Here is a 9,718-nt window from a genome sequence, read left to right on the forward strand (position 1 = left end):
CCATTCCATGAGAGATAACACTTCAGCCCACTATTTGCTTAGACAGAGCTTGTTTACAGAGCCAAGGGATTGGTATTTAATTAAAGTTAATTAGTTGTTTTTATTTTCTATATAGTATGAAGTAATGGCATTAATATACCCTCCTAAAAAAAGGAGTGGAAATGTGTGGAGTTGTAATAATTGACAATGAATGAATGAATGAATGTATAATAAAACATTATGTAAAAACAACTTTATGCCATGTCTAGTATATTTCTAATATTATTTACTAATTTACTAAAATATATCCCTTAAATACTGTTAATATATTTAAGAATTGTGGCCATTTGACCTTCCTGTGGCTTTAATGGCCATGTTGGGATCCAGTCAAAAATCAAATCAGTTTATCTATTAATTACCATAACAACTAAATAATCCAACAAACTTTCGAACACTTAACTCTAACCCTAACCCATTCTAAGAGCATTTTAGCAGATGGATACATGGCTCCAGGATGGAGAAACAGATAAACAGACAGACGGATGCACAAAAGACAACCCACGAACGTAAAATAACTGTAGATGAAAAACTTTGGTGAAAACAACACGTTTTATATGACCAAAGTGTAAATACTGGAAAATCAATATAATTATAAGGGATGCCATCCAGACTGTGTGTGTGTGTGTGTGTGTGTGTGTGTGTGTGTGTGTGTGTGTGTGATACATTTGAACAAATGAGCAAGTAAACAAATCAGAAAGCTCCAAAAGAGGTCAGGCCCTGTTCGACCAATCACTATTCACACTCACCACCAAGGTAAATCATGCGTAGGACATTTCAAAGCTTAATTACCAGGTACATCTCAGCAAAAAACTGAGCATTACTGGTAATCATCAGCAGGTGGGGTACTTAATATGGTGAATGGATGGCCAAAATTATTTTCTCTGAATTTTTTTTTCAAGCTATAAAAAAAACGTATAATGTTGGAGATGAAAAGTGATAAATGCATTGGCCCAAGTTTTCATGGCTGATTATGAGCCGCAACACAGCTATGAATGATAATGATGCTGAGGAATGCTTGGAGAAGATCATTTTACTGAGGACCAAGATGTTGATATCTAAACAGATGGCGATCAGTGCAGAGCTGAATTTACAGCCGCAAATTTGTTCGATCTGCTAAGACACATGAAAATGTGGAATAAAATCATCACAATATAAATAACCTTTTAAGATGGGGGTTTTGTAAAAGGGGAAGGATGGGAGGCATGATTACACAGGCCCATAGGACAACACTAAATGCAAGCAGGACAAATACTCAACACGATCAGAATGAGGTACTATAGACTAAGCATTGCAGAATAAATGTCAGCATGTCACAATACTTTACATACTCTCTTAAACACACACACACAAACACACGCAGACACTTTTTATGTCTTTATTTATGACTACACACACTTCCAAACCTGCTCCTTACACACGTCTAACATAACATAACATCTTGAACCTGTAATATATGTATATTATTCATATTTTGACTGGATATTCTTATTTCTTTCTAATTTGTGCTATATTGTGTTTTGTCCCCTTATTTAAAAGTCTTATGAACTGAAGTCTTAGTCCTCCATGTTGTTCTTTGTGCCTGTTGTGACACCAGATTTCCATATTGGGAATTGGATTGGATTGGTCTAGTTGACATTAGTGTAGTCTGAGATTGGATTGGATTGATCTAATCTATTTAGTCTAGGGTGTTTTTGGATTAGATAAATCTAGTGCAGTTTAATGTAATGTAAGATTTGATTGGATTAGTCTAGTCTACGTTAGTCTAGTCTTGTCTAATTTGTGATTAATCTACTCTAATAATGTGGTCTTGTTTAGTCTAGTGTGGGATTGGATTGGATAAATTTAATCTAGTTTAGTCTATCCTGGGATTGCATTGGAATAATCTAGTCTAGTGTAAGATTGAAGTTTTGAGTAGTCTAGTCTAGTATGAGATTGGATTGCATTAATCTGGTGTAGTTTAGTCTAGTGTGAAATAAGATTGGATTGGATCAATTTAGTCTAGAGTAGTTTAGTCTGTGATTGTTTGGTCTGTGGATTGATTAGACTAGTATAGATTAGTTTGGTCTATTATAAGAGTGAATTAGATTCATTCTAGTCTGAGATTTTGACTGAATTTGTTTAATATCCAAAACTCTTTTTGACAGTTCTTAGTCATGACAGTCAACCACTATCTGTCTTAGGCTATCATGGATTTCTAGTCAAGTTATGTCAAGAGGCTTATATTGTCATTTCTACTATACACAGAGGTACACAGTACACAGTAAAAACAAGACAACGTTCCTTCAGAACCTTGGTGCTACACTAAACAACAACATAGAGCTACAACACAACACAAGCTACTTAAGTGCATCGAGTGCAACCTAGTGCAAACAGTGCAGACAAAAAACAATACAGACAGACAGTGCAGACAGACAACACAAGACAACACAAAACAAGACACAAAACCCAAGATAGCGCCAACTAGTAAACCTACTGTATAGTTTGATTATATATTTTAGTGTAATTAACTGAATATGTATATATTAAATATTGTAAAAACTTATTTTCTCCAATGATATAAATATTATTTTATTATAAATATATTAATACACACTGACCATTATGCTAACCAGGAAAAAACGATGATGATGCTATTCTGTATGTGTACTTGGTGGAGTTGAAGATTTCATTTTTCCCTCTTTTCCCCTTTGGCTTAAGTAATACAAAAGTATTCATCAACAATAAAATGAATACGGCTCTTTTTTTCTCCATATTGCAGTTATTGGCAACCCAGCATTGGGTGTCTTATTAGTAAACAGCCTTATTGATTCACAATAAGCACCCACGTGAGCCTGAATAAAACTAAAGGCTATTAGCCCGAATCTCTTTTGAGCAAATGGTCTTTTTGGGCAGGATTTGGGAAAACATGTTCTACTTGCAAATGAAAATAAGCAAATGGAGCAAGTGTGATTATGGTTCTTTATTTACAGTAGAATGTAGGCACACATGATTATTTCATCAGGAAAAGAAAGGTCTAACAGTGTTGTATAATAACCTTAGTGAGGGTCCTTGTTGGGGATAAACACGTATACACACACACACACACACACACACACACACACACACACACACACACACACATTTTGAACTTGTACTAAGATAATATAAACAAAGCTAATTAATGCCATGCTTCTAACAAAATCGAAGAAAATAGTTCCTTTTAGCACTTTTTTAAAATACAAGCTGTAGTTTTTGTATAAATTGTTGCATATGTCATATGACCACTCAGCTAAATGTGGCTTCAGTAAAAACCAGTGAAAACCAGTGGTGGACAGTAACGAAGTAAATGTCATTCATTACTGTACTTAAGTACCTTTTTCATGTATCTGTATTTTACTGAAGAATTTCCATTTGGGGACTTTTACTTTATTACATTTCAAAGTCAAATATCTTTGTACTCAACTAAATTTAGCAAAATCGGTCGTTTATTTTTATTTATAACTGGATAAATACTTAACTGGTCAAGCATGCCGCAAACCAACAATCAAAAAATGATAATAGAAACATTATAGCCATGATAAATCATAGTGCTTTGGATATTTAAGTACATTTGAAGGCAAATACTTTTGTACTTTTACTCAAATGAAAATTTAAAGGGACACTTTTAAGTTTACTGGAGTCTTATTTTACTGAGTGTTTTTTAAGTTTCTTTAGCCTTCCTTTGTAGCTAAAACCTGTCTGTTCTATTTCGATCTTTCTCATCGCCCGGGCATTTCCGTCTGCAGAAAACGTTTTCTGCATGGTGTTTTTTGTTTTTCTCACCACTCTGGGCAAAGCCAAGAGACTCCCAAGAGATCAGGAGTTTTTGAAGTATGCACCCTATCCAAAAAAAAGCCCATCTGGCACCGGTGCTCAAAGTCAGATACTTTTTTAAAGCCATTCTGGCACTGTGTAGCTGCTGATACTGTTTGTGTGTGTGTTTTATATAAGATTTGCTAAAAAAAATAAATTAACACTTTCTATTCTGGTGAGGGTCAAGGATAAAAAAAAGGAACCGATTTTAAGCCTCTTTTCATGTTTTCTCATTTTCATTTGGAAACAATAAGAAAAATGAATAAGCACAAACATAACCAAACACACACACACACACACACACACACACACACACACACACACACACACACACACACACACACCCACACAAAGCACTTCCCCGAAGCTGGCTCTGTTCGATTGAGAAATAATTGGAGAAAGAAAAGGCAGATAGGATTGTTCCTTTACCATGCGGCTTTAGTTGACTGCACTGGTGTCTGAAGATCTCTGTTCAAGCTGGAGGCCAAAGGAGCAGTAGGTCCTGTGTAGGGCCCTGCAGGCACCCAGGCATGAGGCCAGACCCGGTTCTCTTCCCTCTGCCAACTCGCCTCAAACCCTGACTTTAACAGCCAGACTCTACTGGGGATTGTGAGACAATGTGTGCAATTTTGCCACAGTAGCTCACTCATTCAAAAAGATTATCACGGCTTATCACAGCTGACAATGGTGTGTTGTTATGTATTTTTAGACCCCGGTTTCAAATATATATTTTTCTGACATTCCAGCAGAGCCACTCGGTCTTACGGCGCTGCTTCGCTTCATTTTCTCAGATGTCCGTTTGTAAAAGAGTGTCATTTTTGTTCATTTAGAACGTATACACCAACTTATCCTTATCCATAATGTCAAATTATTATTTTCTATTACTTGACTATATATAATTATGCATTTACAGATAACAAACTGTGACTTCTGGACCTCAAATTGATCAATTTAGCCTTCTTCTTCTTTTGTCTATCTGTCTTCCTTCTCATTTTGTCTAATTTTGTCTTGTCCTCTCATCTTGTCTTGTCTTCTTCTCATCAAATTTATGTTTTCTTCACATCTTCCTCTGATCTTGCCTTCTTGTCTTGTCCTCTCATCTTGTCTTCTTTTAATCGTCTTCCTGTCATCTTTTCATCTTCCTTCACATCTTCTTCTCGTCTTTCCTTCTTGTTTTGTCCTCTTATCTTCTGCTCGTTTTACCCTCATGTTGTCTTCTTTTCATCGCCTTCTTGTCGCCTTCTTATCTCCTTAACATCTTCTTTGTGCCTTCCCATCTTATTTTGTCCTCTCTCTTTTGTTTGACTTCTGCTCTTTTTGCCCTCTTTTCATCTTATCCTCTCACCTTTCCTCCTTGTTTTGTCCTGTTGTCTTTCTTCTCATCTTCTGCTCATTTGGCCAATGGTCCATCTTATTCTCTCACCACATCTCGTCTTCTTCTAATTGTCTTCATGTCGTCTTCTTCTCAACTTTTTTGCATCATGTTTATTGTCTTGCTTTCTTGCTGTCTTCTTTACATCTTGCCTTCTTGTTTTGTCCACTTGTTTTTCTTCTGGTTTTGCCCTTGCTTTGTCTCGTCCTTTCACCTCATTTTGTCTTCTATCTTCCTTCACATCCTCTCATCTTGTCTTCTAAGTTTTCTCCTCTTATTGTCATTGATTCCATTCAAATTAATATTTAGGCACTGCACTGTTCAAGTTTTCAAAAAGTGGCATCAAACAAAAACCCCTTCAAAAGAAACCCCTGTCCAACTATACAGTGTATCGTGAAATGCTTTTTTGCTCACCAGGTGTGACAGGAATAGTTCCTATACCCTTCCTTTTTCATTTTCTCCTCCCATTTTCTTGTCCTGCTCTCTTCTGTCCTGCAACCTCTCCTCTCCTGCTTAATATTTCAGATCATTTTTAAACACAGATCCAGGCTCATAACTGAACTTATGCACAAAAAAAAACCCCACCTCGCATTTGCAGATCCACAGAACTTACCTTTCCTTCAGTATTTATTTCAGAGCACGTTTTCTTAGCATGCGTGTCCTTCTACCTGTTCTCCAAACCCTCCACCTGAGCAAAATCGTCCAGGCACTGGCTCACATTACAATATCATTTTCACACATTCGGGCCCACGGTCTTATTCGGCATGTCATATTGTTACGTTAAGTGGATGTGTGTGTGTGTTTTTTTTCCTTTCGTGCAACGGGTCCCTTAAACATTGGCCACTTTCAGTGCCACATCCTTTTTCCTGAAGACCCCCAAGACCCTTCTGAAGCATAAGAGCTTTTAGCCAGCCTGCGCTAATGTGTGGAATAATAGCTACTCCCTGAATCTTGATGGCCCCCTCAAAAAAGCTGTCTGAAATTTGTACACCGGAGCATCTCTGGCGGAATATTATCCGTCCTTTTTCTTTTTTGTCCTCTCTTTTTTTCAGTCTATTCTTGTGCACTTCCATAATCTAATCTTATCTTATTATATCTCTCCCCTCCTATTATCTTTCCCTCGCGTAACCTTTTTGTCATATCATTAGTGAGGTGGAGGATAATATCTCCTCGCAGATATGATGGAATACTGCAGTACGGAGAATAATATTACAATTATGTTGTGCTTTGCAATTACAGACAATAACACAAGAGGTCTCGCAGCAAAGAGCTTTTAAGTGAATTGTTACATCAAGGGTTGACTTACCTTCCCATTAGATGTGCTTAGAAAACAAGCTGATATAATGTAAAAGTTACACTTTGGGGGGAAAAAGTAGGATGAAATGATTGGGCTTGGGCGAATTTGGGGAGTTCGAGCTGTACTTAGGAATTGAAAGATGTAACGATTGGCATGATGGAATCCGCCATAGTGGACGAGTGCTTGTGTAATTAAAAATCAACAGCATTAATTAATTAGATGAATTATTGTTGATGCTTGTATTATATTCTAAATAATATAATATCATTTTTAATGCATTACACATTGTGTGGTTATATATATATATATATATATATATATATATATATATATATATATATATATATATATATATATATATATATATACAGTATATATATATACACACACACACACACACACACACTTATACTTAAACTTATAAGTGTAGTTCCAATATAGGGTCACAGATATTATATAATATCACATAATATAATGCAGTAGACAGTAGGATGGATACAGTGATGGACCTGTGACTGTGGCACAGAAAAATCTTGTAAAAAGAAATTTTAATAATTTTTTTTTAAAATATCATAAAAGCAACATACAAAAAATGACTGTTTTTGTACAACACTGCCTGTACAAAAGCCTGATTTCTGGACGAACATAAAGAACTCCAAAAACTCCATAAATGGTTTCTAAAAGTGTACACACACACACACACACACACACACACACACACACACACACACAACCATAGGGAGAGAGTAGGACTCATATACATAAAGACACACAAACATATATTCATATATATATATATATATATATATATATATATATATATATATATATATATATATATATATATATAGATAGAGAGAGAGAGAGAGAGAGAGAGAGAGAGAGAGAGAGAGAGAGAGCAAAAGCAAAGAGCAAAACACACATACACACACACATGCAAACATAACATGGACACAGACCCTAAAACATGTAGACAGACAGACAAATATACACACAGTTAAGCACACACACACACACACACACACACACACACACACACACACATGGAAGAGAGAGAGAGAGAGAGAGAGAGAGAGAGAGACATACACACATACTTAAACATGGAGACACACACACAAGGCACAAAAACATAGACAGAAAGGGGAAGTGGAAAAGACAGACAGACACACATACACACACACACACACACACACAAACATATAAGCATGGACACAAACACACACAAACATATAAACATAGACATAGAGAGACAGACAGACAGACAGAGATACACACAAACAAGGACACAAATGCATAGACACACACAGATACACACAAATACACACATACAGACACAAACATTCATGTATATCTACCTGAGAGTATTTTACTGTACATTTTGTCCATTCTATCATTATTATTACTATTATTTATTAATTAATTAACGAATTTATTATTATTATTATTATTATTATTATTATTATTATTTGTTCTCCCTAGATATGATACAGCACATATACTACCTGGGAAAAAAATAAATAAAAAAAGGATTGAATATCACTAACCTCCAAATTGCACGTCAAACACAGTCACGTCTGGAATTTAACCAAATAAAAAGAAAAAACAAAAGAAACAAACATACCAATAAATAAATAAATAAACATCTTATGGTTTCCCAGGAATCAAATAAACGACAAAAATGCATCGTTTAGAGTCTGAGATGTTTGTAATTTTTATATAATAGAGTACATATATGATACAGTACAAAAAGATCACGGAAGAAAAGTGGGTACACTTCAGATGTTCTACAGGAAGCCACAAAGATCTCCACTCACAAGCACTGAAATGGGTGTACTTTGGGATCAAGTGTATTTGTTATTTGTAGAATTCTAGTAGAACTGAGACACATTTCCAGAAACTCAAGATGGACATTTGGACAAACAAGGACTTGCTTACACCCTTGAATGGTTAACTGCTGAACGTTGTGTGAGATCCTCCATGTGTTTTGATGACCACAGTATTGTCCTGGTCATATTTGATGTTAAGAGATTAGCGAGCAACAGTGTTTTTGCTCCCCCATGAGAATATGAGTGATGATGGTGTGCAGCTTTTTTTCAGAAAAGAAAAAGTGGTCAAAAATTCAGGCCACAGCGAGACATGAGGCAGGACTGAATCATTTTTTAATAAAACAAACTCGAATGAGTTCTCATTTGTATAAAATGCACAAAACATAAAAGACATCCGGACGGACAAACAAACAAACCTGCAGAACAAGAAGAAGAAGAAGACCAATAAATAAAACAAATTTTTCTCCCATAGCATTCAAACACCAGCCGACTTAACACAAAACCTGGAGTGTACTGACTCTTCAGGGGTTCTTTAAGAGTTCCCCAGGGGGACGACCTGCAAATGAGCTTCACTGTAATTAGTAGCGTTGATCTGTAAATGGTTTTTACTGAGGGGTACTACGAGTAAAAAAAAGAAACAAAATTCAAAAAATTAGTTGTAATAGAGAGGACATTTGTGTAATATATATTTTACGTATAATATAAATGAAATGTAATGCAGCCTGTGATCAGATCTTTGGTTTATATAAATAATGGTTTACAATAAATGGGTTTCTTTTTTTATTAAAATTATTATAATATTTTAACTGTTTTATAAGCTAATTATTTCCTTCTGGTAAACTGATTCAAGCCTCAGTGTGAGTAGGAGAAGAAGAAGAAGAGAGAGAGAGAGAGAGAGAGAGAGAGAGAGAGAGAGAGAGAGAGAGAGAGAGAGAGAGCGAGAGAGAGAGAGAGAGAGAGAGAGAGAGAGAGAGAGAGAGAGAGAGAGCAAAGACAGTAGTGTGTGTGGGTTGGGTGATATTTTACAATTGCATTATTTGTTTTACACAAACAGCTTTTGGTTTGTCATATATATATATATATATATATATATATATATATATATATATATATATATATATATATATATATTCATCATTTTATCAAACAAATAGAAAGAAGGATAGAGATTGTAGATAGAGGTTTTGTGTGTGTGTGTGTGTGTGTGTGTGTGTGTGTGTGATCAGAAGAGAGGGGTCATTGTTGTTGCAAACTTAATAGAACCACAGGTTCTTGTGTGAGAACTTCTCATGGGGATGATTCTACTCGCCCCTAAAAGAGCAGAATCACATTAAAATAGATAGATAAATAGAT

The 9,718-nt window shown here is 35.5% G+C and overlaps 1 long non-coding RNA gene across 1 annotated transcript in view; it reads right to left on the bottom strand.

Annotated features, from left to right (window-relative positions):
* Positions 1 to 9,718, bottom strand: part of LOC124390016 — a 56,694-nt gene that overhangs the window by 45,362 nt on the left and 1,614 nt on the right. Inside the window, exon 2 of the long non-coding RNA XR_006926680.1 lies at positions 8,084 to 8,113. This is a non-coding gene — a long non-coding RNA (uncharacterized LOC124390016). The remainder of the gene's footprint in view (positions 1 to 8,083; positions 8,114 to 9,718) is intronic.

The sequence above is a fragment of the Silurus meridionalis genome, chromosome 8 (genome assembly GCF_014805685.1).
Source record: "Silurus meridionalis isolate SWU-2019-XX chromosome 8, ASM1480568v1, whole genome shotgun sequence".
NCBI classification, from domain to species: Eukaryota; Metazoa; Chordata; class Actinopteri; order Siluriformes; family Siluridae; genus Silurus; species Silurus meridionalis.